Source organism: Ranitomeya variabilis, chromosome 8, assembly GCF_051348905.1.
Source record: "Ranitomeya variabilis isolate aRanVar5 chromosome 8, aRanVar5.hap1, whole genome shotgun sequence".
NCBI lineage: Eukaryota > Metazoa > Chordata > Amphibia > Anura > Dendrobatidae > Ranitomeya > Ranitomeya variabilis.
Window position 1 is genome coordinate 172502648 of NC_135239.1, and position 25434 is coordinate 172528081.

General features: G+C 42.3%; 1 protein-coding gene across 1 annotated transcript in view; it reads left to right on the forward strand.

The window, feature by feature from the left end:
• The first annotated feature begins 231 nt into the window (after window positions 1-231).
• The window catches only part of CDC42EP1 (CDC42 effector protein 1), a 45931-nt gene continuing 20728 nt past the window's right edge, over window positions 232-25434 (forward strand). Inside the window, exon 1 of the mRNA XM_077278277.1 lies at window positions 232-308. The gene's annotated coding sequence lies outside the window, so the exon portion shown is untranslated. The remainder of the gene's footprint in view (window positions 309-25434) is intronic.

Genomic DNA, 25434 nt, shown 5'->3' on the forward strand with positions numbered 1-25434 from the left:
TATCACCCACTGTAAACCTTTGCAGAGAGCTCCTTTATCTTTCCTTATTCATTTTTTATGTGGTAAACCTTCTGACCTAAATTCTTCATCCATTCTCCGCTTGCTAGTACAGGACTTCCTAACTTCCCTCCTTTCTTTCTCCTATCGCCCTCTCTTCTCCGGATAGGCTCCTTCCCTGCTCGCTCTGTCCCAGCCTACTTTCCTAGCATGCTCTGACTCACTTTGTGGACCCTTATTCTTCCAGCTGTTATGGATTTCTCCTGAAGCTGTGCACTGGCAGCCTGGAACATAGACAGACGGACAGACAGGTAAGCCCTACAACATTCCATATGCTTCATATAGATCTACTTTTGAGCAACTTTTCAGTTTCCTCTCGGAGGATCCCAAAACTTGTTGAAAGCACAATAGGCATGGAGTGACGTGACAGCACAGATATAAACCCTGTAAGCCTTAAATCTCCTTCAATGTTTTATATTCATTCCTTAACAATTCTAAATACTTAATCTGCTATAATGCTGACAAGTGTAAATGGATATCCATGGCTGGGGTTATCTATCTGCATAAAAGTTCTTAGAATAACGGAGAAAAATGAATATGATATATTTCATGAAATTTTGCTAATTTTATTACTAGGATTTTGCCAATTTCTGCTGATCCAAGTCTATTTGGAAGTAGACAATTAACCAAAAGCACAGGGAGCAATGATCCACCTGACTTGATGCCAGTCATAGAATGAACTTATATCTTATATCATATATGCAGCACTGTAGCTTTGGGGTCCTGGGTTCAAATCCCACCAAGGACAGCATCTTCAAAGAGTTTGTATGTTCTCCCCGCGTTTGCGTGGGTTTCCTCCAGGTTCTCCGGTTTCCTCCCACACTCCAAAGACATACTGATAGGGAATCTAGATTGTGAGCCCCAATGAGGACAGTGATGATGATGTCTGTAAAGCGCTGGGGAATATGATGGCGCTATATAAGTGACTAAGATAAATATTATTAAGATATAGCTACACCATCGCAGGTCCTAGGTCATATTTACCTTTTTAAATCAAATGCATGTAGACTTTTGTCTTACTACGTCAGAAACACTAGAAATGAAAAGATTAGTTTAGGACAATGTTCACACAGGGCATTCAGACCTTACGATCTCTATGCCATTGACTCCCATTGAAACCACTATGTTTACAGTATCAGTGGGGAAATGGCATGAAGATCTAGTCTAGCAAAGCTTGTCTAAAAAATGCACTACTTTGGCATATTTTTGCCTGATAAACATATTATATGTAGGAAATGGATATGCTCCCAACATATATGCTACAGATGAAGGCCGAACTTGGAAAACAATGTGATATAAGTGGCAACTAGTGATGAGCAAACGTGTTTGGATGAGGTGTTATCGGGGCTTGCTCGTGTTCTAACATGTGCGTACTCGAAATACATATTCGAGTCCCCACTCCTGCATGTCTCGCGGCTGTTCGAAAGCAGCAACACATGCAGTAATTGCCTAACAAATAGGCCACCCTGCATGTGTTGAGGCTGTCGAACAGCCGCGAGACATGCAGCAGTGGGGACTCGAACATAATATTCGAGCACGCACAGGTTAGCGCACGAGCAAGCTCGGATAACAACCGATCTGAGCACATTCGCTCCTCACTAGCGGCAACTGGATGAACCTGGCTTCATAAGCAACCTTCATGCCATTAGCTTAATAATTATAACCTTTATACATGCGGTAAGTGTATTTCATATGCATCAGGCTAGGCCAAAGGAGGTTACAGCCTGAAAATTTGTCTTGTTGCTGCATTGGCCAAAGTAAATTTCCTGCACATGACGGACATTTGCGTTTTCCCACCCTGTGTCCCCTGCAGTCAGCAATGTCCTCTGTGTACTATGTTCTGACTGCTCTCTTATCTGCCCTGTATAAATAACTTTTACATTTGTTCAACTGTTTATTATTAATCTGCGCTGCCCTCTTTAAAAGAACTCGCTCCTCTCCTGAATAGTACATAGTCCACCTACTTTCACTGTAGTAGCCACCACAATCTAGAGATCAACTTTGTCATCATCTGTTGTCAGGCCACTGTCCGACTTAGAAAGTCCAGAACAAATCACAAACTAAAAATATATATATATATATATATTTTTTTTTCTATTCTGCACACCCCTATTAAGTGACAGGTCTAGTCACCTGACTAGACCTGTCACTTAATAGGGGTGTGCAGAATAGAAAAAAAAATAAAATATATATATATATATATATATATATATATATATATATATATATATATATATATATATATTTTTAGTTTGTGGAAAAAAAAAATACCAAGAAGAAACATTTCAGAATTTTTTTTCACCTTTAATGTCACCCATATTCTGTACAAATCCATTGAAAATCTAACGGAAAATTTTTAGGTGGAAAAAGAAAACTAAAGAACTAAAATAATGTGGCTGCATAAGTATACGCACCCTTAAACTAATATTTTGCTGAAGTACTCTTTGGATTTATGACATCATTCAGTTTTTTTCGCAGGAGTCTATCAGCATTGCACATCTAGAATTGGCAATCTTTTCCCCCCTTTCTTACATCAGCTCTCCAAATTTGTAAGATTGCAAGAGCATCTCTTATGTACAGCCCCCTCTTCTGGTCACCCACAGATTTTCAATTGGTTTGAGATCTGGGATCTGACTGGGCCATTTCAAAGCGCTGATCTTCTCCTGGCATCGCCATTCTCTTGTTGAATTGAAGGTATGCTGAGGGTCAATGTCATGGTGAAAGGTGAAATTCCTCTTCATCGTTAGCTTTTTTAGCAGATGACTGAAGGTTTTGATGTAGAATTAACTAATCTTTGGAACTGTTTAGAATTCCTTCCTCCTTCACTAAAGCTAAAAAACAGCATGAAAACATAATGATGCCTCCCCCCATGCTTCACTGTGGATATGGTGTTCTTTTGGTGATACAGTGTTGGCTTTGCACGAAACATACCTTTTCGAATTATAATCAAAAAGTTGACCTTTGGTCTCATCAGGCCATAACATGTCTTCCACATGCCGTTGTCAGATTCGATGTAGATTTTTGCTAAACATATCTGGACTTGAATGTTTTTCTTTGTAAGAAGCTTCCATCTTACCACTTTATCCCACAGGTCAGACATATGAATAATTCAGGTTTTTGCTGTCACGTGCACTACAAAATGTGCCTTCAAAAACTATGTACCGCGAAGAATGAATGCTTTGATGCTGTTTTGAAGTAATTTGTCAGGAAGGTTGTTCTAAACATCTTTAAGAACAAACTGCAGATGTTCTGTAGATGTCACTTGTGCAAATTCTTGTCTCTTCATATAATCCTGCACAGTCTTGATGATGTTGATATCATGGCTCTGAGGGGCCATATCATTATTTCCAGGACTCCTCTTTCTTTACGTGGCAGATAGTCCTTAATGACATTTTCTGTATGTTTAGGGTTGTTATCATGCTGCAGAATTAATTTGGAGACAATCAAACGCTTCCCTGACAGTATTTAATGATGGAGAAGTATTTTTCTGCATTTCTCAGTATTGAGGACCCCATTAATCCAAATAAAAACCCCAACTCCATTTACTGAAATGCAGAGCTAAACTTGCAAGGACCCTCCACCATGCTTCACTTCATAAACTGCCTTCATGTCTCGTTGTTTTGCCATGATGTTTGTGCATGTCTCTCACATCTTCACCTTTGCTGCATAATTTTGCTGTCCCTCGCCCAATTTTTAGACTCCTATACAGCTATTTCCATTAATAGCTGTGTTTCAACCTACATGTGAAAATAATGATCATTATCACCTATTTGCTATAATTGGTTACTCACACACCTACTAATCCCTCAAAATCCCTCAAGCGTTACTTTAAGAATTGATGTGGTTTTGAAAGCAAAAGACGGTCACACCAAATATTGATGTGATTTAGATTTCTCTTTTTTTTGTTTATTCACTTTGCATTTTGTTAATTTTTAAAAAATAAATTATTAATAGTAAAGAGCGAATATACTCGTTACTCGACATTTCCAGAGCACACTCGGGTGACCTCCGAGTATTTTTTAGTGCTCGGAGATTTAGTTTTCCTCCCCTCAGCTAAACGATTTACATCTGTTAGCCAGCTTGATTACATGTGGGGATTCCCTAGCAACCAGGCAACCCCCACATGTACTTATGCTGGCTAACAGATGTAAATCATTCAGCTGCGGAAATTAAAACTAAATCTCCGAGCACTAAAAAATACTCTGAGAATGCCCGAGTGTGCTCGGGAAATCTCAAGTAACGAGTATATTCGCTCATCACTAATTATTAACACTTCTATTTTTGAAAACAGTCTTACTCTGCAGCATTATTTCCACACCTTCCTCACACTTTTGCACTGCACTGTGTAAAAATAGACAACGGAAGTGGGTGCGTGGGTTCAAGAAAATCCTACAATGGTATAACGAATGTTACAAATTATTGAAGTAATGATATATACAGTGGGTGAAATAAGTATTGAACATGTCGCCAATTTTCTAATTAAATATATTTCTAAAGATGCTATTGAAATTAAATTCTCACTGGATGTCGGAAACAACCCATCCAATCTACACAGGCAAAGAAAGCAAACCATAGATGTTCATAAATTACGTGTAATAATGAGAAATGAAACAGGGAAAAAGAATTCAACACGCTTACTGAACTTTAATTAATACTTTGTACAAAAGACTTTGTTGGTGATATTGTGGCGCCCCTGAGGGTCCAGTCGCCACAGAGGTACTGCACCTCAGCCAGAGGTGTGGTATCCCACTCTCGGGTAAGGAGGAGGCTCTATCCTGGACCCACACACTAGCATCCAACACCACTCCAGGCCAGGGGATCTGGGTGGACCCTTTAAAGGGAGGGCCCCATCTCAGGCTGGAGGGGGGAACTAGGTTGAGAGTGTAGGTGGAGGAAGTAGACAAGAGTAGGAAGCAGGAAGTAGTTAGTCAGTGAGTGGTGAGGAGTTGATGAGAGCAGATGTGGAGAGAGGAGCTCCTAAGAGAGAGAGAAGGAGTCCTAGGGGCCAGGGAAGCGGGGAATTCACCCGTGGCACCCGAATCCAGACCGACCGTAGTCGAGTGGAAGGACCAGGTCGCAGTGGGGGGACCGACCCCCAAACTAGTGGAGGAATTACAAGACTCAGCTAGCAAACCGGAGGCTGTGGTATCTGTATGTACCACAGCCAAATCCACACACATTCGCTGAAAAGGCAGCCATATAGATCAAGGGGACTAGGAAGACATCGCCCAACAGGATCCGAGGCTGCTGGCTTGGGACACTATTGTGAGGTGCAGGGCAGGAGGGCGAGAGCCAGTGCAGAGAGATGGCCAGGGAAGGTAAACAAGAAGGGAGTCTTGGAAAAGTGCACCCCAAACTACCTGAGAGCTGGCTGGACCACAGACCCGGAGGACACAGCACCCGGCTGGTGACTGTCACCAACTGACTGTGAGTAAAGGTGTGAAAACTGCACCCTGCTGTGTCCTCAGAATTATTACTGCATCACCTGCCTTGCACTACAACATTTACCATCATCAAGTTTACCACATAACTGCCCTGGGGTCACTGATGCCGTGACATCCCCCGAAGAACTGTCAGACCTGGCTCGAGTACCCCAAGACCCTGAAGGGTGCTCCAATATCAACTTCAAGAAGCCTCCTGTATAGAGAAACTAGTCGCAGGCATTGCTCAGGTGTGATTTTGGCCCATTTTTCCATACAAGCGCTCGCTCATCAAATATTGAAGGTCTCATAAGCTTCCTCTATGCACTCTGAACTTTAGTTCCTTCCATAAATATTCTATTGGATTCAGGCTGTGCCATTCTAGAAGCTTTATTTTCTTTGTTTGAAACCAATTGAGAGTTTCCTTGGCCCTGTGTTTGGGATCATTCTCTTGCAGAAATGTCCACTCTTGTTTCATGTTCATCATCCTGGTCGAACGGCAGCAGATTTATATCATGAATGTCTCAGTACATTTGTTAATTTATTTTTCCTTCAATTATATGAAGTTTGCAAGTGCCTTGTGCTGAAAAACAGCCCCATACCATAATGCTCCCACCTCCAAACTTCACTGTTGGTATGGAGTTTTGGGGTGATAAGCAGTGCCGTTTGGTCTCGAAGCATGGTGTGTATTATGGCATACAAAGAGTTCATTTTTGGTCTCAACTGACCACGCTATATTATATTCTACCAGTATTTCACAGGCTTTTCTACATGTTGTTGAGCAAACGTTAAACATGCTTGAACATGCTTTTTTGTTCAGCAATGGAGTTTTGCGTGGTGAGCGTGCATACAGGTTGTACAGGTTGAGTGTATTACTTATCGTTTTCTTTGAAACAATTTTACCTGCTGATTCTTGGTCTTTCTGTAGCTTTACACAGGTGGTCCTTCGCTCTTGGACAACTCTACTATTAAGTAGTTTCACTCCCCTGTCTGAAATCTTGCGAGGAGCACCAGGTCGTGGCCGTTTATGGTGAAAAGATGTTCTATCCACTTGCGGATTTCGCTCCCAACAGAGCTCAGAGAAATTCTTTATTAACCAATGCCATCAGTATGTTTTGCAACAATAAGGTTGCAAAGGTCTTGAGACAGCTTGCTGGTTTTACCCATCATGAGATGTTTCTCGCGTGGCGCCTTGATAATAAGACACCTTTTTATAAGCCATCAGTTGAACCAGTTGATATTTCTCACTAAGTGACAGGATTGCTTTCTTATGACTGATAGATTTCAACTGGTGTCATGACTTCATGTGTTCAATACTTTTTCCCTGTGTCATTTCTCATTATTACACATAACTTAATTTCGGGACATCTATGGTTTGATTTATTTGCCTATATGGATTGGATGGGTTGTTACCGACATTTGGTGAGAATTTCATGTCAATAGCACCTTTACAAATATATTTACTTAGAATATTGGTGATGTGTTCAATGCTTATTTCACCCGCTGTATATATAATTAAGAATTAATTGATTCTTTGTCTGTATCATTTATGTTTCTGGTTTTCCTCTCTATAACTAATAGTTCTCTGCTTCATTCAGGGTATTGACCTGGTCCTTATGCTTTTTATTCTGTATTTTTTCTATGTACTGGTAATACAAGGGTGGATCTTCTGGACAAAGCCAAATATGCTGCAGAAACTGCTGATTATACCAAATTTAGCTCAGCCTCAAAATGAAAACTGCTACTGAAAGCAAAGAATGAGAAAGTGAGAGTGAATGAGGGAGTGACTTCTGGAGAGAAAGTATCTGGTGGGCATGAGAACTGTACTTTTGGCAGACCCTGTATATTAATGTAACTCTTTCATTGCTGCAAACGTCTGGAATGCAGCAGTATAAGTGTCCGTCCAATTTGGCAGCATATATCCTAGCTTTTTTTTATTAGATGCAGATAGTTATAAAACTGTTATCACATTCTTATTACTATGTGCCCACTTTACTAATGGTTTTGGCACACACACACAAGTTAGTGCCATAATAATATATAGGAATGAATGTAATGGCTCAGGCATTATGTCGAATATAGTAAGAATGTAAATAAAATACAGACATAAAACGATATGCAGTATAGAGACATTGCATTTTTTTTTTAAATGACTGTAAGAAACACCAGTGCCGTGTCTCGGATCTTAGTACATTTCTGATTTGTGAGCAAATGTTTCCCGTAATTTGCTTTCCACAATTTCTCAGCCAGTAGGATCTATTAGGCTATTTGATTTGTATATTTAAGAATCACTTTTGGTAACTTTTCAAAATAACGAGTGAATATTTGTCCCTTTGCGTTCTATGGCTGGTTAACCATAAATCATTTATGAAGCATAAATTCACTTTCCTATGCTGCCTAACTCCAGCCTCTCAGTTTCTTAGAGAATCTATCACATGCCATAAATACTTTATGTCATTTTTTGACCTGGTATAAATGTCGCTGTACTCCTGTATGTGCCATTTTTTTGTTTGTTTGTTTGTTTTTTAATTTTAGCTCTTGCACCTCTCCATTTTTGAGATATGGAACCCTCTTTCTTATAACCCCAATTACAAAAGAGTTGGGAATCTGGGCTATATGTACAGAAAACAAGAATGAAAACTCTTACGGAGATAGATTATTCACTACAGAACATAGAACACAGATCAGAAGGTGAATATTAGACACTAGATGGTGGCCGGATTCTAACGCATCAGGTATTCTAGAATATGTATAGTAGTATATAGCACAGCCCACGTAGTATATAGCACAGCCCACGCAGTATATAACACAGCCCACATAGTATATAACACAGCCACGTAGTATATAACACAGGCTATGTAGTGTAATGCACAGCCACGTAGTGTATAACACAGCCCACGTAGTATATAACTCAGGCCACGTAGTATATAACACAGCCACGTAGTATATAGCACAGCCACGTAGTATATTGCACAGCCACGTAGTATATAACACCGCCACGTAGTATATAGCACAGCCAACGTAGTATATAGCACAGAGACGTAGTATATAACACAGCCCACATAGTATATTGCCGAGCCACGCAGTATATTGCACAGCCACATAGCATATAGCACAGCCACGTAGTATATAGCACAGCCACGTAGTATATTGCCCAGCCACGCAGTATATTGCAGAGCCACGTAGTATAAAGCACAGCCCACATAGTATATAGCACAGAGATGTAGTATATAACACAGCCCACATAGTATATAGCATAGCCCATGCAGTATATAACACAGCCCATGTAGTATGTAGCAATGTGGGCACCATATCCCTGTTAAAAAAAAGACTTAAAATAAAAAATAGTTATGTACTCACCTTCTGTCGGCCCCGGATCCAGGCCAGGCGTTTACCAATGGTCCTCGCGATGCTCTGGTCCCAAGAATGCAATGCGGCAATAACATGTGATGATGTAGCGGTCTCGCAAGACCGCTACATGATCTCGGGTCATTGCTTAAATGCATTCTTGGGACCGGAGCGTCGCGAGGAGCGGGAAAGGCGCTGGAAGGTGAGAATAGAATGATTTTTTATTTTTTGATTATTTTTAACATTATATGTTTTTACTATTGATGCTGCATAGGCAGCATCAATAGTAAAAAATTGGTCACACAGAGTTAATAGCAGCATTAACGGACTGCTAAAACCCTATGTGGCCGCTGACTGGAGGGAAGTATGGAGGGGGCACTGACTGGAGGGGAGTAGGGAGGGGCCAATTCGCGGCCGGACTGTGCCTGTCGCTGACCAATCAGCGAGCCGGGATTTCCGCGACAGACTGACGGAAGTACCCCTTAGGCAATTATATATATAGATTTTTTTCTTTTTTCACGTTAAAAAATGGACTCATTTAGAAACTGGTGGCAACAACTCGTCTCAATAAAGTTGTGACAGGACCGTGTCTACTGTTGTGGAGCATCCAATCTTTTGACAACAAATTGTAAATGTCTGGGAAGTGAAGAGACAATCGCTGGAGATTTAAGAGAGGAATGTTGTCCCGTTCTTATCTGAAGTAGGATTCTTGCTGACCAACAGTCCAGGGGTCGTTGCCAGGTTTTTAGTTTCATAATTTTCCAAATGTCTTCCATTGGTGAAAGGTCTGGAATGTCAGCGGCCGAGTCATCACCAGAACTCTGGATGCAGTATGTGGTTTACATTGTCTTGCTGGAATATGCGATGTCTTCCCTGAAATAGACGTGGTCTGGATGGATCATACGTTGTTCTAACATCTCTATATAATTCTCAGCATTGATGGAACCTTACATGTGTAAGCTGTCCATGTCATAGTCAATAACGCAACCCCAACCATCAGAAATCCAGGAACTGTGATCTGATAACAAGCTGGATGGTCCCTCTCCTCTTGAGTCCATAGGACACGACGTCCATGGTTTCTATAAAGAACTTTACATTTTGATTCATCCGACCTCAGAACAGTTTTTCACTTTGCCTCAGTACATTGTAAATACGCTTTGGACCAGGGAAGATAGAAGTGTTTCTAGATTGTGTTGATACACTGGTTGTTCTTTATACAATAGAGCGTTAATTGGCATTTGTGGATTGCACTGTGTTCACAGATAATGATTTCTGGAAATATTCCAGGGCACATGCAGTGATGTACACACTGCATGACTTGCAGATGTCATTGTGCAGGAAGGGGGAAGAAGTGAGCTGTGACACTACTTACTGTCAATGGTAGTTTCTGTTATCTCTCATTGTAATCCTTCTTGTTATGATAACGAGGTGACAGCTGGAAAGGGGTCTTTTCTGGACCAGTCAGTCTATTAGAAAAGCAGTTTCTGTTTATTATTCTATGATATAAGGGGTGGGCCACAGGGTGGGCAAGTGGGAGGTTGGATGCGGGAATGGGAGGTAGGACAGGCAAGTGGATGAGTGAGTGTGCTGGCGGGTGCGCGGGCCCTCAACTCCTGCTTACAATGTGCCACCAGAGTCTGGGGTGCACTGGCAGTTTAGGAAAAGGAGGTGGGTCGGCAATATCTGACGTCACTGATGCTGCGGCTGTGAGTGGCTGGCGCCCCGAGGCTTAATAACACAAAGTAAATAATTAGTCCAGGTCCCAGTGTGTTACGTAGTCTGCCAGACAACTTATACTGTGCAGCATGTCTCACCTGGTCCGGGCCCCATCCACCAGTAATGGCAGTAATGCCCTGATGGTGGCCCTGATATTCTGGTGTTGGATAGCAAAGCAGTGTCATATCCTAAGGATTCCATATAATTACACATATGGTAAAATCAAGAGTATCTAGATCTCTTGCAAAATTACCAAACAGGATCTATTTCCCAGGTATATATCCACCTCTCCTGTGGCCCTTTTCTATCCTGATATGGTCTGGTTATGATCAGAAAAAAAATATTATTAACCCATTCTCATGAGGGAAACTTGTGGGATCACTTTTTAGAAGCAACCATGTTTGGGTCTTTATTGCCTGAAAAGAATAGAGCCTAGAAAACGCACGATGTGGCTTCTATGTGACTTTAAATTGTAAAGGGGCATCCGAACTGTCTTGGCATCTTTCCCCTGCCCAGTGGGTGATATGAATTTGCACAAGGCTTTAATCTGCATAGGCATGGCAGTGTTAGCAAAAAAAGGGATGTAGGAACCGGAACAAAATGTTACAGAACTATTCTTTCATTCTTTCCTTGCCTATTTATAATGCAGTCTGTAAGTATAATTTTCTCTTAAGCTCTGTTAACATCTGCTTAACCATTTCTATTAGAAGTCTCCATTGCAGATATTGTAAAAAAAAAAATGCTGGTTTAAGAGTGCAAGATGCAAATTGTTGCCTTTGATATAACCTCCCTGACATTATTAGAGTCAATGAAGTTGTTGCATGCTGTTGGCGCAGCTGACTCCATCTGTATGCGTGTCCTTACGCAAGTTGGCACTTCTTTGCTTTTAGATTTTCCTCTTCACTTTCCTAAAAAAATGTATAAATAATATTTTCAATGACAATGCCATTGGCTTCCCGCAATCATGTTGTGGGGAGCTTGACACTTTCCCCGTTATTTCTAAGAGGTTAAACTGCTGCAATTGGAGCTACAACACACCCGAACCTATGCTATATAGAGTCGGCTCATGCATACATGCGGTGCAAACCTCTGTCCTACATAGAGTACTGTTCAAAAGTTTTAGGTAGGTGTGGAAAAAATGCTGCACAGTAAGAATGCATTCAGAAAAAGAAATGTTAATTGCATATTTTTATCAATTAACATGAAAGTACATAAAAAAAGAAAAATCTAAATTGAAGCAAATTTTGGCCATTCTCCTGGCCACCTCCTAATCCACACCCATTTACCATTTCTTTCTCCCCTGTCAGGAGGAGTTGTCAGAGGGGTGGTGGTAGTGAGGGAAACTCAGCAGATGCCTGAGACTGCAGGATGTAGACCCAAATCTGGGACTGTCCGCTGTGTCCAGGATAGTTGGGACTAGAGATGAGTGAATTGATTCACAGGACTTCGATGCAGTGTCCAGGTCAGTGCTACCTGATGGCTGGATGGGAGGCTGTGAATATCTTGCCTTCTGACGTCCCCACCACAGTTTTTGATTATTCAGGGCTGGTGCAACATACAAAAAAACATACATACAGCTCAGGAGAGGGAGGCCACACCCTGGCTTGCACAGAATGCAAAAAAATACAAATAAAAAAACATAAAAATAAACATAAAACATAAACATAAAAATTAAGCTTGGTTTGAGTTGGTATACATGCAGCACATAAACGCATGTTCACATTGGCCATAAAACATACAAAACCTACAAGAAACAAAATGAGCAAAAACCCTGCTGTGACTAAATAATTAAAAAAGCAAAAGTGCATTTAAATATCACAGAGTTCTTAGTAATACTGTTTTTGATCAAAAATAGCATAAAAGCCATCCCACCGTCGACTTCCCCTATACACAGTATGATGAGCCCACAGCTCGTCCAAACGACAGTATAATGGTCCACACAATGTATCACTGCCCACACACCATATAATTGCCCCCACAGCAGTACCCATACTTTTATTGGTCCCCACTGTAGCCTCCAAACTGCATAATGGCCCTCACATTAGATTCCACACTGTATAATGGCCATTAAAGTAGTCCCCACAGTTTATGATGGCCCCTACAGTAACTTCCACACTTTATAAAGGCCTGCACACTGTATAATGGCCCCAACAGGAACTTCCACATTGTATAAAGGTCCCCACAGTGTATGATGGCCCTCAGAATACTCTTCAAATTGTATAACGGTACCGCTTTAGCTCCCACACTGTATACTGGCCCACACAGTAGTCCCCACATGTTATGCCTTAAACTGTAATTCAGGATCCTGACGATTCCATCCCGCAAAACGCCGACTGACCAATGCGCTGTCATCGCACATACAGGACATCAGAGTCCCTTTGCTCCGCCATGACGTCACCGTGCTGGGACTTTGAAGTCCTGTGCTTATGCCGACACATCACCTACTATTCTGTAGACTGCAGGCTTAAAATGACCTCCGGTCTACAGAACAGAGAGTGGTAGTGCAGGGAAATCGTGTCTCAATGCTCCACTGCGGAGCTTAACTATATCGGAGAGCTGTGCACGTTCATAGAGTTATCAGTGGCAATAGCTCTGGGTGGGTCCATCCAAGCATTGATCCCCGAGCCACCGCACCCTCTGACCTCCTGGTAACTATGCTACTGCACTGAAGATACTTCTTAATGACATTGGCTGTATGTGTTGGGTCATTATCCTGCTGCCTAATAAACTTGGAGCCAATCAGACGCCTGCTTGATGGTTTCGTATAATGGATAAGTATTTGCCTATGATTGTCAACTTTGAGGACACCAACAATGGGCAGCGTCGAGGATTGTAGATATATTGGTCAGCCAAGGAAACCTAGTGCAGCAGATTATTATTATTATTTATTTATATAGCACCATTGATTCCATGGTGCTGTACATGAGAATGGGTTACATACAAGTTACAGATACCACTTACTGTAAACAAACAAACAATGACAGACTGATACAGAGGGGCGAGGACCCTGCCCTTACAGGCTTACATTCTACAGGATTATGGGGAAGGAGACAATAGGTTGAGGGTTGCAGGAGCTCTGGTGTTGGTGAGGCAGTATCTCCGGTAGTGATAAGGAGACAGCGGGGTCAGTGCAGGCTCTAGGCTTTCCTGAAGAGATGGGTTTTCAGGTTCCATCTGAAGGATCCGAATATGGTTGATAGTCGGACATGTTGGGGCAGAGAATTCCAGAGGATGGGGGATATTCTGGAGATGTCTTGGAGGCGGTTGGATGAGGAGCAAATAAGTGTGGAGGAGAGAAGAAGGTCTTGGAAGGTCTGGAGATTACGTGAGGGAAGATATCGGGAGATTAGTTCAGAGATATATGGATGGCTTTGTAGGTCAGTATTAGTAATTTGAACTGGATATGCTGAGGGAATGGGAGCCAGTGAAGAGATTTGCAGAGGGAGGAAGCGGAGGAGTAGTGAGGAGAGAGATGAATTAGTCGGGCAGCAGAGTTAAGGGTGGACTGGAGAGGTGCAAGGGTGTTAGCAGGGAGGCCGCAGAAAAGGATGTTGCAGTAGTCAAGGCGGGAGATGATGAGGGCATGCACAAGCATTTTAGTAGATTGACGGTTTAGGAAAGGACGGATTCTGGAGATATTTTTGAGCTGGAGGCGACAGGAGGTGGACAGAGCTTGGATGTGCAGTTTAAAGGACAGGGCAGAGTCAAAGGTTATTCCGAGGCAGCCGACTTATGGTAAGGGGGAAAGCATAATGTCGTTGATTACGATAGATAGGTCAAGTAAGGAAGATCTATGGGATGGAGGAAAGATGATGAGTTCAGATTTGTCCACATTGAGTTTGAGGAAACGAGAGGAGAAGAAGGAGGATATGGCTGATAGACACTCTGGGATTCTGGACAGCAGAGTGGTGATGTCTGGGCCAGAGAGGTAGATCTGAGTGTCATCAGCATAAAGGTGGTACTGGAATCGATGGGATTTTATGAGTTGTCCCAAGCCAAGTGTATAGATTGAGAAGAGTAGGGGTCCTAGAACAGAACCTTGGGGGACTCCAACAGAGAGAGGGTGGGATGAGGAGGTAGTGTGGGAGTGGGAGACGCTGAATGTGCGGTTGGAAAGGTATGAGGAGATCCAGGATAGGGCGAGGTCTTTGATGACAAAGGAGGAGAGGATCTGTAGTAGGAGGCAGTGGTCAACTGTGTTGAAAGCAGAGAACAGGTCTAGAAGGAGGAGTACAGAGTATTGTCTGTTAGCTTTGGCGATAAGTAGGTCATCGTTAGTGATTTTGGTCAGGGCAGTCTCAGTTGAGTGATGGGGGCGGAAACCAGATTGTAGATTGTCAAAGAGCAAGTTAGCTGAGAGGTGGGAGGAAAGTTCAGAGTAGACGTGCTGCTCCAGGAGTTTGGAAGCGAATGGGAGCAGGGATATCGGGCGATAGCTGGACATAGCAGTTGGATCGAGGGTATGCTTTTTAAGGATAGGTGTGATTGTGGCATGTTTGAAAGCAGAAGGGATGGTGCCAGAAGTTAGTGATAGGTTGAAGAGGTGGGTTAGGGATGGGATAAGTGTAGTGGTGAGGTTGGGGAGGAGGTGGGATGGGATGGGGTTGAGCGCACAGGTGGTGAGGTGCGATTTGGAGAGGAGATAATTAAGCCCCCCTTCAGTGATGTTGGATAGGGAAGTTATGGGGTTTGGGCATTGGTCTGGTATACAAAGGGGTTGTGGTGGTTGAACAATGAAGACTTGCCTTGTCTGGTCGATCTTATTTTTAAAGTGTGTGGCAAAGTCCTCAGCAGAGATAAGGGAGGTTGGAGGGGGCAGTGGGGTCGGGGGAGGGAGTTAAAGGTTTTGAATAACTGTTTGGGGTTGTAGGATAGGGAAGATACGAGGGTTGTGAAGTAGGCCTGTTTAGCAGAGGTGAGAGCAGATTTAAAAGCGAGTGTTGCTTGTTTGAATACAGTGAAGTCATCTTGCCAGTGTGTTTTCTTCCAACGCCGCTCTGCAACACTGGACAATTGCCGGAGCTTTTTAGTGGTGTTATTGTGCCAAGGTTGTCTATTGATACGTCGCACTCTGCCATGGACGAGAGGGGCAACCGTGTTAATAGCTGATGCGAGAGTGGCATTGTAGGAAGCAGGGGCACTGTCTGTGTCGTGGAGTGAAGATATGGATGCCAGTGGTAGGATGGAGTCAGAGAGTGTGTGGGTGTCTAGGTGTGCAAGGTTTCTGCGGGGGTGCGCATGTTGCTGGACATGGGTGACCGTTGAGGAGGACGGGGATGAGAAAGTGAGCAGATGGTGGTCGGATAGAGGGAGAGGGGATGTGGTGAAGTTAGATAGAGAGCAGAGACGGGTGAAGACGAGGTCTAGTTTATGTCCGTCTGTGTGGGTGGGTGCGGAGGACCACTGAGTAAGTCCAAAGGATGAAGTAAGGGACAGAAGTTTGGAGGCTGTTGACTGAAGGGTGAAAATGAAATGAAATGCACATCATGTTTACTTCCCTTCAAAATTGAAAGATGTCTAGTAGTACCATCAGCTCAAAACTAACAGAAGGATTGCGCAAGCCTGTATCTACAGATGATCTGTGGTTAGTTCTCCAAGATGTTTGGAACATGGATCTTGGTAATGCTTTAACAAAATTAAGTAAGGATTATGAGGTATGTGTTTGAGTAAATGCTACATAACTAAGAAACTACTCTAGCAGTGCTCTGAATGCTGAGCCTTGTAAAACCCCACCCACACCACAGATTGGCAGCTTTCTGTGTACACTGTACAATGACAGAAAGCTGCCAATCAGTGGTGGGGGTGGGGCTGCACCAGAAAGCTTGAGACACCTAGTCCTGTAGTGATAATCTCCTGCTGATAAAACACGGATTTCACTGAAACAGCGAAGCATCCTCGTAAGTGACACATCACTGGAATCAGGGTCTTTGCTCCTACATCATGTCAGATTACATAGCAAAAACCTGCTGACAGATTCCATTTAGTCGGGTTCACCTTGGCTACATGCAAGCTAATCCGCAGTCTTTTACCTTTTTAGACTAGCCAACCGCAATTCTATATACACAGAATGATCATTAACTGATTGAGGTTGCTTAAAGGGAATCTGTCACCTTGGAAAAATCTATTTACCTGCACTTATAGGGTTAATCTGCTGTTAAATAGCGTTACAATGCTGTCAGGCCACCTTACTTATAGTGCGGCTAATAGCCAAAAATTTAATTATTTCCTCCCAGGAACCACCAACTTTCAGTCATAGGATCGTGCATGGAGCGATTACAGTCACGGCTCACTGAACTGTGAGCGACTGGGGTAAACTTGCCCTTGCACTTTGATAATTAAATAAATCAACATGCAGCTGTAAAAAGAGAGCTGTCAATCAAAGTGCTGGGGTGTGTTTAGAGCCACCACTCACAGTATACTGAGCGGTGCTGTGAGTGGTGACTGGAGTCACTTCATGCACAACCCCGTGACTGAAAGTCGATGGCTCCTGGGAGGGAATAAGATCATTTTTTCCTGATAGCCGCGCTTTCAGCAAGGTGGCCAGGCAGCATTGTAGCATTTATCTACAGATTAGCCTTATATCTGCTGGTATATAGCGTTTTTTGCCTTTAAAAATCATCTCACTTGAAAATTTAGCATTTTGCTAGTTTGCTGAGTGATGACTGCCGCTCTGACACACCTGTCCAGAGCATCCCAGGCTCCACGACCTTTTCTTGTGTTCTCTGCCCTCTGTTGTGGTCCACATTAGGTTTTGCAGTGTTTCCCGGCTTGAATCTATGACATCACCTCCCTAGACCCATTTAAGACCCATTGACACACACCTGGTTCTTGGGATTGAGACTCTATTGTTCCATGTTTGATATGTTCCATATCTGTACTGTGCTTCAACTCGTATCCATCACTGCTGGGTTCCCCTCCATCTGCCATCTACACCTGAGTTTCCAGTTAGTCCTAGTCTCCACGATATCATGTGTCCTCTGGAAGCTGCACCAAATTCTGGGGTCCATTGGTCCAGAGACTTGGAAGATCCACCTCACTTGGTGAGCCCTTACAGCCTCCCTATTCTGACTGGTCTATAAGTGTGAAACAATTATTCGTAGGAACGCTCATTCCCAATCATGAGATTTTAAAACTTGGCCTAAGCAGAGAAAAACAGCTTTACAACCAATAATTTTGTATAAATCTACCTGAATTTTTAGAAATCTTGATGTACTTATAGAAAAAAATATATAAATTGTTCAAGTCTGTTCTGTGGGGGCTGTTACATACAAATAGACTATTGGAAAGTCTAAGGAGACTGCTCAATTATGAATTTGATGTATCAGAAGACCGGATATTGACTTCAAAGCGTTCCATTTCTAGTCTTTTCGAGGCTCAATAGTTGTGTGATGTTTAGCACAATACAACTCAGTGTCTGGAGGCCATCGGTACAGTTGTTCCATCCATGCTCCAGAATACATTTTACTAATATGCATCAATTTCCATGTGTCGGAATATTCCGTGCTGAAGATAAATTTGCTTTCATAAATGATAGAACTTTGGTAAAGGACGTGGAGATTTTTTTCTTAAGGATTTAAAGGAAGGAAGTCCCATTAGGTTCTAAGAATTTCACTGGGGCCAGAGGGAGCGCAGGAAAAGCAATGTAAACTTCCCCCTATTAACAGAGCACTGAGAGGGAAGAAAGAAGACAATGGGATCTTGGAGGGGAAGGGTGAGGGCACGAGTTGAACGTTGAAGAATGAGAACTGTTTCCACCTGGGCCAATAACGATATAAACAAGCAAGTCACCGAGTGACATTACAAGAGAGTTTAATTTTGGAGATGATCCAATTCCAGGACAAATAAGGAGTAATGAGCAGAATTTATCAATGTCCTCTGTCTCCAGGAGGTAGAATACTGACAGCTTTATCAGTGTACGTACAACAGTACTTTTCAACAGAGGATAGTTTGCACATGGATAAACCGAGAATGAGGAAAGCAGAACAAGATCTCATCAAAAGATACGTTCATGTGCAGCCATTGATAGTTTTACCGGCCAAATAGGAAGAACAAAGCCACAAAGGGTCCCTGATAAGTAATGATTGTAGAAGAAAAAATTAAAGTAAACCTTTTGCTGGATATTTGTTTAATTTAAACCAAATCTTTCCTCCAATTGCTGCTGCTCAACTGATTCTGGAACAGGTTTTGATTTTCTTCTGCGCCCCTCTGTTCCAAAGTTATGCTCCGCGGTTATAAAGGTGCAAATTTTAGCAAATTCAGCAAACTGGATGTTCGCCAAAAGAATTTTCCAGTGGGTGTTTGATTTTTCTCCTTTGATTCTGACCAATCAAAGCACAGCTACGCCCACAGAGAAGTTCTGTTGCATATGCCCCTTTGGTCAAAGAGAAAATTTATTACCGGGGGTCATAACTTCACGACGGAGGGGCACAGAAAAAAAACAAAAAGTGTTCCAGAATCGGTAGAGTGGCTCAAATTGAAGAGGTACTCCATGTAAATTAAAAACTACAGTGAAAGGTCATTTTTAAAACTATATCACTTTTCTCTTGGTCAGTGTTACTTGTCTTCTTGCATTCGGCAGTAGCTTATCTCTCAAAAAACAAAAGGATTGACCATTGGAATTCCAAGAGGTTGGATCTTTCTCTATCCCAGCATCATCTATTAAGAGAAAGTCACGAGACCGTGATACACATTAGGCAGGTTTCACACATCGTGATATTTCCAGTACCGGAAAAAATGGTACCGGAGATATCCGTGTCCGTGTGTGTACTACGTGCCGCACACGTGTGGTAACTGTGTGCGACCCGTGTGCCGCATCAGTACCACAAGGACGGCCGCCGGGGAAGAAGCGTTACAGTAAGCACAGTTCCCTGGCGGCTGGTGCTGAAGACGGCTGTCATCATTCTCCCCTGCCGGCGATCAGCGCGAGCAGAGGAGAATGATGAGAGTTATAATAAAGTCTGAACAATGACAGCAGGTGATGGCTTTTGGGACAATTACTCCCATCATCCAACACCTGCTGCCACTAATAACAGTGACAGTAGGTGCGGATGATTGGAGTATTCCACAGCCGCCACCTGCGATCTAACAAAATAAATGAATGAAAAACCTGAAGTGGGTTCCCCCCTATTTTCTTGAACCCACCAGACAAAATTCACAGCTGGGGGCTGCAAGTGCAACCCTCAGCTGTCAGCTTCTGCAAGGTTGGTTATCAAGAATAGAGGGGTCCCCATGCTGTTTTTTTTAATTATTTAAATAAATAATTTAAAAAAACGGTGTGGGGTCCCCCCCATTTTTGACAACCAGCCTTGCTAAACCTCACAGCTGGGGGCTGCTATTCTCAGGTTGGTAAGGGGCCATGATATAGGCCCCCTAGTATAAAAACAGCAGTCCGCAGCTGCCCAGAAAAGGCACATCTATTAGATGTTCCAATTCTGGCGCTTTGCCCAGCTCTCTCCTCTTGCCCTGTAGCGGTGGCAAGTGGGATTCATATTTGTGGGGTTGATGTCACCTCTGTTATGTCAGGTGACATCAAGAGAAATTCCAGAGAAACACACATTTATCTTCATATGCAAGTAAGATGCTAAGATCTAAGGGCTGGACATAGATCTCCCCGAGAATCTGCACTAGAGCTTATGTCAAATGAAAGTGGGTGCTAGCTGTGTGAGACATGTAATGGCTGACAGTCTGCTCTCCTGATCTACATGTCTCACACTGGTAACTCCCCCTTTCATTTGACATAAGCTATGGAGGCAGATTATCAGAGAGATCAGTGTTCAGCCCATAGATCTTAAAAGCTCATTTACATATTAAGAAAAACGTAGATTTCTCTGGAATGACACATCAGATTTCAGATATCAAGGTGTCATTTTATTCAGCTTCCTATGACCTGTATGCCCATATAGACAGTTTAGGAGGTTTGATCTTACTGACAGGCTCCCTTTAAAGTGAACGTGTCATGTGAAAATAATGCTTTTAACCTGTAGATATGGGGTTAATCTGCAGGTTAATAGTATTCTGAGCCTGCCCAGCGCCAGCACTTAGACCCACACTGCCGGGAGGAAACAACCTGATTGCCTCTGGCAGCTTTTGAGTTTCAGCCATAAGGGGTGTCACCGGCGCGCGTTCAGTGTATAGAGAGCGGCAGCTGTAACCGCACCCCCTGCACTGACTGACAGCAGCTCAGCATTATGGACGGCTGTCAGTCAGTGTCGGGGCTCGGATATTATACACAGAGTGGTGAGTAAACCTGTGCCAGCACTACTACCCCTGTGTCTGACACCAAATGCTGTGGCCCCGGCAGTGGAGCTCTGCGCCGGGCAGGCTCGCTCTTGACTTGCAGATTTACCAAATATGCGCAGGTTAAAAGCGTTTTTTCACTTGACAGGATTCCTTTAAAATGGATGAGCTATAGCATAGAGTACGAATGGTACAGCAACATCTCTCCTATCCACCTGTACAGGGATACAGTATAATTCATGGCCACTAAACACAATACAGCACTTGTCATTTTTAGAGCCCTGCGGCATCTTCGATCAGCTGATTGTGGGGCTACCAGGAGTGGGGCTCCATCGTAATGACCTGGGCATAGATAAAATTAAAGAACTGGAAATCCCTTTTTAATCCTTTTTGGAAGGTACTTTTGAAACTTTATTGATTACCTGTAAATATTTACCTGTGTAAGAACTTTCCCTATGTATGGAGTGAACCAGTATTAGAAATATGCCAATAGGTTAATAGGTTTTATGATGCACGTGTTCCGTATATGAGGCGCAGTGTCCAGTGTGTATGACTAATTGATAACCTCGCCCCGTGGTGATGGAGGTCAGGGTCTGAACAGGAGCCCATGACATGTGCCTGTTTACCGAAGCATTGATAACAGAACAAAGGGAAACTTGTGTGCTGCTGGATCTCTGGAGACTGGGAGGGGTGTAAAACAGTCCTTAGAGGACGCCCTGGGGGTTCATATGGAAAAGAGGAAGACTTACATGATTACGATTGATTCACGCCCATACGATGATTCACGCCCATTTTCGTTTTTGTGTTTCTGTTTTTTGCTCCCCTTCTTCCCAGAGCCATAGCTTTTTTATTTTTCCATCAATATGGCCATGTGAGGGCTTGTTTTACCATATCGTGTACTGGAAAACAGGAAAAAAAATTCCAATTGCAGTGAAATTGCAAAAAAAAGTGCAATTCCACGAAAGTTTTTTGAGATTTTTTTTTACCATGTTCACCAAATGCTAATACTGCACTGCCATTATGATTCTCCAGGTCATTACGTGTTCATAGACACCTAACATGTCTAGGTTCTTTTTTATTTGTTTTGAAAAACAAAATCCAAAGTTTGTTAAGAAAAAAAAAACTTGTGTCATTTTCCGAGACTCATAGTGTCTCCGTTTTTTCGTGATCTCGGGTTGCGTGAGGGCTTATTTTTTGCGTGCCGAGCTGACGTTTTTATTGATACCATTTTGGTGTGCATACAATCTTTTGATCGCCCGTTGCGGCAATAAAAAAACCTTAATTCTGGCTTTTTGACTTTTTTTTCACTATGACGTTTACTGATAGGATTAATTATTTTTATATCTTGATTGATCGGGCGATTCTGAATGCGGGGATACCAAAAATGTGTAGTTTTTATTTTTTTTAATTGTTTTATTTTGAATGGGGTGAAAGGGGGGTGATTTGAACTTTTATTTATTTGTTTTTATATATATTTTTAAAAACATTTTTTTTTAGTTTTGGTATGCTTCAATAGTCTCCATGAGAGACTAGAAGCTGCCATATCCCGATCGCCTCTGCTTTTTTCAGGGGATGATCAGATCACCTGTGTGTATCAGAAATGCTCACTTGCTATGAGCCCCGACCACAAGGTGGTGCTCATAGCAATCCGGCAATGACAATCACAAGGTCTATTGCAGACCTATTGCTTCCTGCACAATCACATTAAATGCTGCTGTCAGAGACTGACAGCAGCATTTATCAGGTTAACAGCCGCGGGTGGATCGCGATTCCACCCGCTGCTGTTAGGGGCACATGTCAGCTGTTCAAAACAGCTGATATGTGCCAGGAAAGATGTGGGCTTAGCACCGGAGTCCATATCAAAGTGGTTAATATTTCATGTCTGGTTCTTATCTCCCTAGTCCAGGTTACAGATCCATTGGACAGGATATTTGTTTTGAGAATCTAGGAAGTTATTTGCTTGGGGTTTTTTATGAGTTTTTTTCTCTTGAGGGTTTTGCATTGCTTTTGTTGATGGACATTTAGGTTATGTTCACACTGGGCATTATTTTCTTTGAGTTTTTTTAATGCTAATTTTCAGCTGTGTTCTCCTGTACCAGCAAACTATATCAGATGTCAGAAATCTCATGCACACAGCTTGTTTTTTTTTTGTCACAAGTATTTTGTGCTTTGCATGTTTTTTTTGCACAAGAGAGTATGTCACTTCTTTCAGCATTTTTTCGACTTTTTTTTCAGCGTTTTTCACCCATTGAAAGTAATGTCTTGTGAAAAGACACTGAAAATCTGCACCAAAAATGCAGGTATTAGGTTTTGCAGAGATTTTTGTGCCAAAACCTAATTAAATAGAATGAGATTTTTTTTCCACTAAACTTTATTAGCATGCATAAGAAACAAATGTAGCATGCCCAAACTGCTTTAAAAAATGCACAAAAACCGCAGCAAAAAAAGCACCAAAAACACAACAAAACCTGCGGTTTTTTTTTGCAGCTTCATTCCTGCCAAACGATCAGGTTTTTGCTGCAGAAAAAAAGGCTGTAAAAAACGCCTAGTGTGAACATAGCCGTAGGGTATGTGCACATGTTGATTTTTGCAGTGTTTTTTTTTTCTGCCAGCGTAGTGGGAGGAAAAACTCAGCATACAATCCACGTGTTTTTGTCTCATTTTTTGTGCATGTTTACTTGCACTATCCACTCTTTTATTTTTAAAAGGTGAAAAGCGCTGCAAAGACACTGAAATAATTGACATGCAAAAAGCGCCAGAGATCAAAATGAGTGCGGGAAAGAAAAATGCAGATTTCTGAAATCTCATTAATTATGCTAGTACGGTATAATCCTGCATACTTATTGCATAAATATAGAGAAAAAATGCCACGTGTGAACATAGCCTAAGGGACAAGGTTTTTTTTTTTAAGTCTACCAAATTCGTATGTGACTTCACCACTATTAATAGTTACTTCTATCTGAGTTGGGTCTTGGATTGACCACCAGAATGGCCGACTGAGATATGCAGCTCATTCATTTCCGATATTAATGTTTGCAGCCATTGTATCGTAGCCGCAGAGCTCTGAATCTTTTCACTTTCTCTCATTATCTCACATTGTAAGGAGCGAGTGAACAGAACGTGATTTTCCTCCATCCCTTTTGGTTTATTTGCAATTGGCATTCTGCTGGGGGAACATTATTTGTCTGCGGCATCAGATAATGTCCAAAGGAAATCTGAAATTGTCTAAACCAGTTCTGTCACAACTAAAATCATTCTACAGATAGCCAACGCCAAAGACAGAAGCTTGATTTCCCTTATATTTAAAGTTTTGGGGTTTTGTTTTATAAGTGGCTATCCCACCAACCAAGGATATTCATAGCATGTCTCCATAAGTAGAACCCTAGTGCCACAATTGGGGTACGTCGACCTCCGCCACTCAGTGACTGATGCATCCTAGTGGAGAGCGAATAATCAGCAGGTTTTTCCAATGTAATCTGAGAGCAGAATAATGTAGGGATAGAGACCCTGATTCCAGGGATGCGTCACCTGATCAGCAGCTCACTGTGGTTTCAACTGCCTGACTGCAGGACTAGGTGCCTTGTGCCAAACAGTCCAGATAATCTAAGTAACTCCACCAGTTGGCAGTTTGCTAACAACGAATGGTGTATACAGAAAACTGCCAATCTGTGGTGTGGGAGGGGTTACACCGAGCTCAGCATTCAGAGCACTGCTAGATCTGCAGTTATTCTATCAGAACTGCACCAAACAGACCAGTAAGTGATACATCACTGGAATCAGGGTCTCTGCCCCGTAATCACTGACATTGTGCAGATGACAGATTACTCATTACAGATTATTCATAATCTCCCAATACCTAGGACAGGCTGAAATGGCAAATACCCAGATTTCCATGGTAGTAAGCTCCTTCATTATTCTACTATAAAGATTAGCAGGAGTGATGCTGAATTTCAGTCCTTACAGTAGTGATGGGGGTTATCATGCATATAAACTGACCTAGATAGCAAGGAAAATCCCAGTATGTAGCCGGTGCTCCCGTATGGAGATTCTCATAGATGTTATATATAAATATCTGCTTTATTGAGGTAATAAAAAATTACAGGACAACGCATTTCGACTCCTACACCCTGGAGTCTTCTTCAGGTCATTAAAAAATAAATAATATAAAAAGATCAACCGCACTCTCATTTTATTCAGCTTCCTGTAATCTCAGATTTTATAATTATGTGACAATTTGGGTGTATGGAGGTTGGGGCTAACACACTATTAAAAGGAATCTGTCAGCAGGTTTTCGCTATTTAATCTGAGGGCAACATGATGTAGGGGCTGAGACACTGATTTCAGCGATCTGTCACTTATTAGGCTGTGTGCTGTTGTTTCAATACAATGAATATTTTATCACCAGGAGATTATCACTGCCTGGACTACAGCTCATGTGAGCCCTGGTCTGACCACGCCCCCATTATACAATGTACACATAAAGCTGTGGTGTGGGCGGGGCTAGCTTTCTGAGCTCTGCTGCATGCAAAAGCGCCAGAGATCAAAATGAGTGCGGGAAAGAAACATGCAGATTTCTGAAATCTCATTGATTATGCTAATACGGTATAATCCTGCATACTTATTGCATAAATATAGAGAAAAAATGCCACGTGTGAAC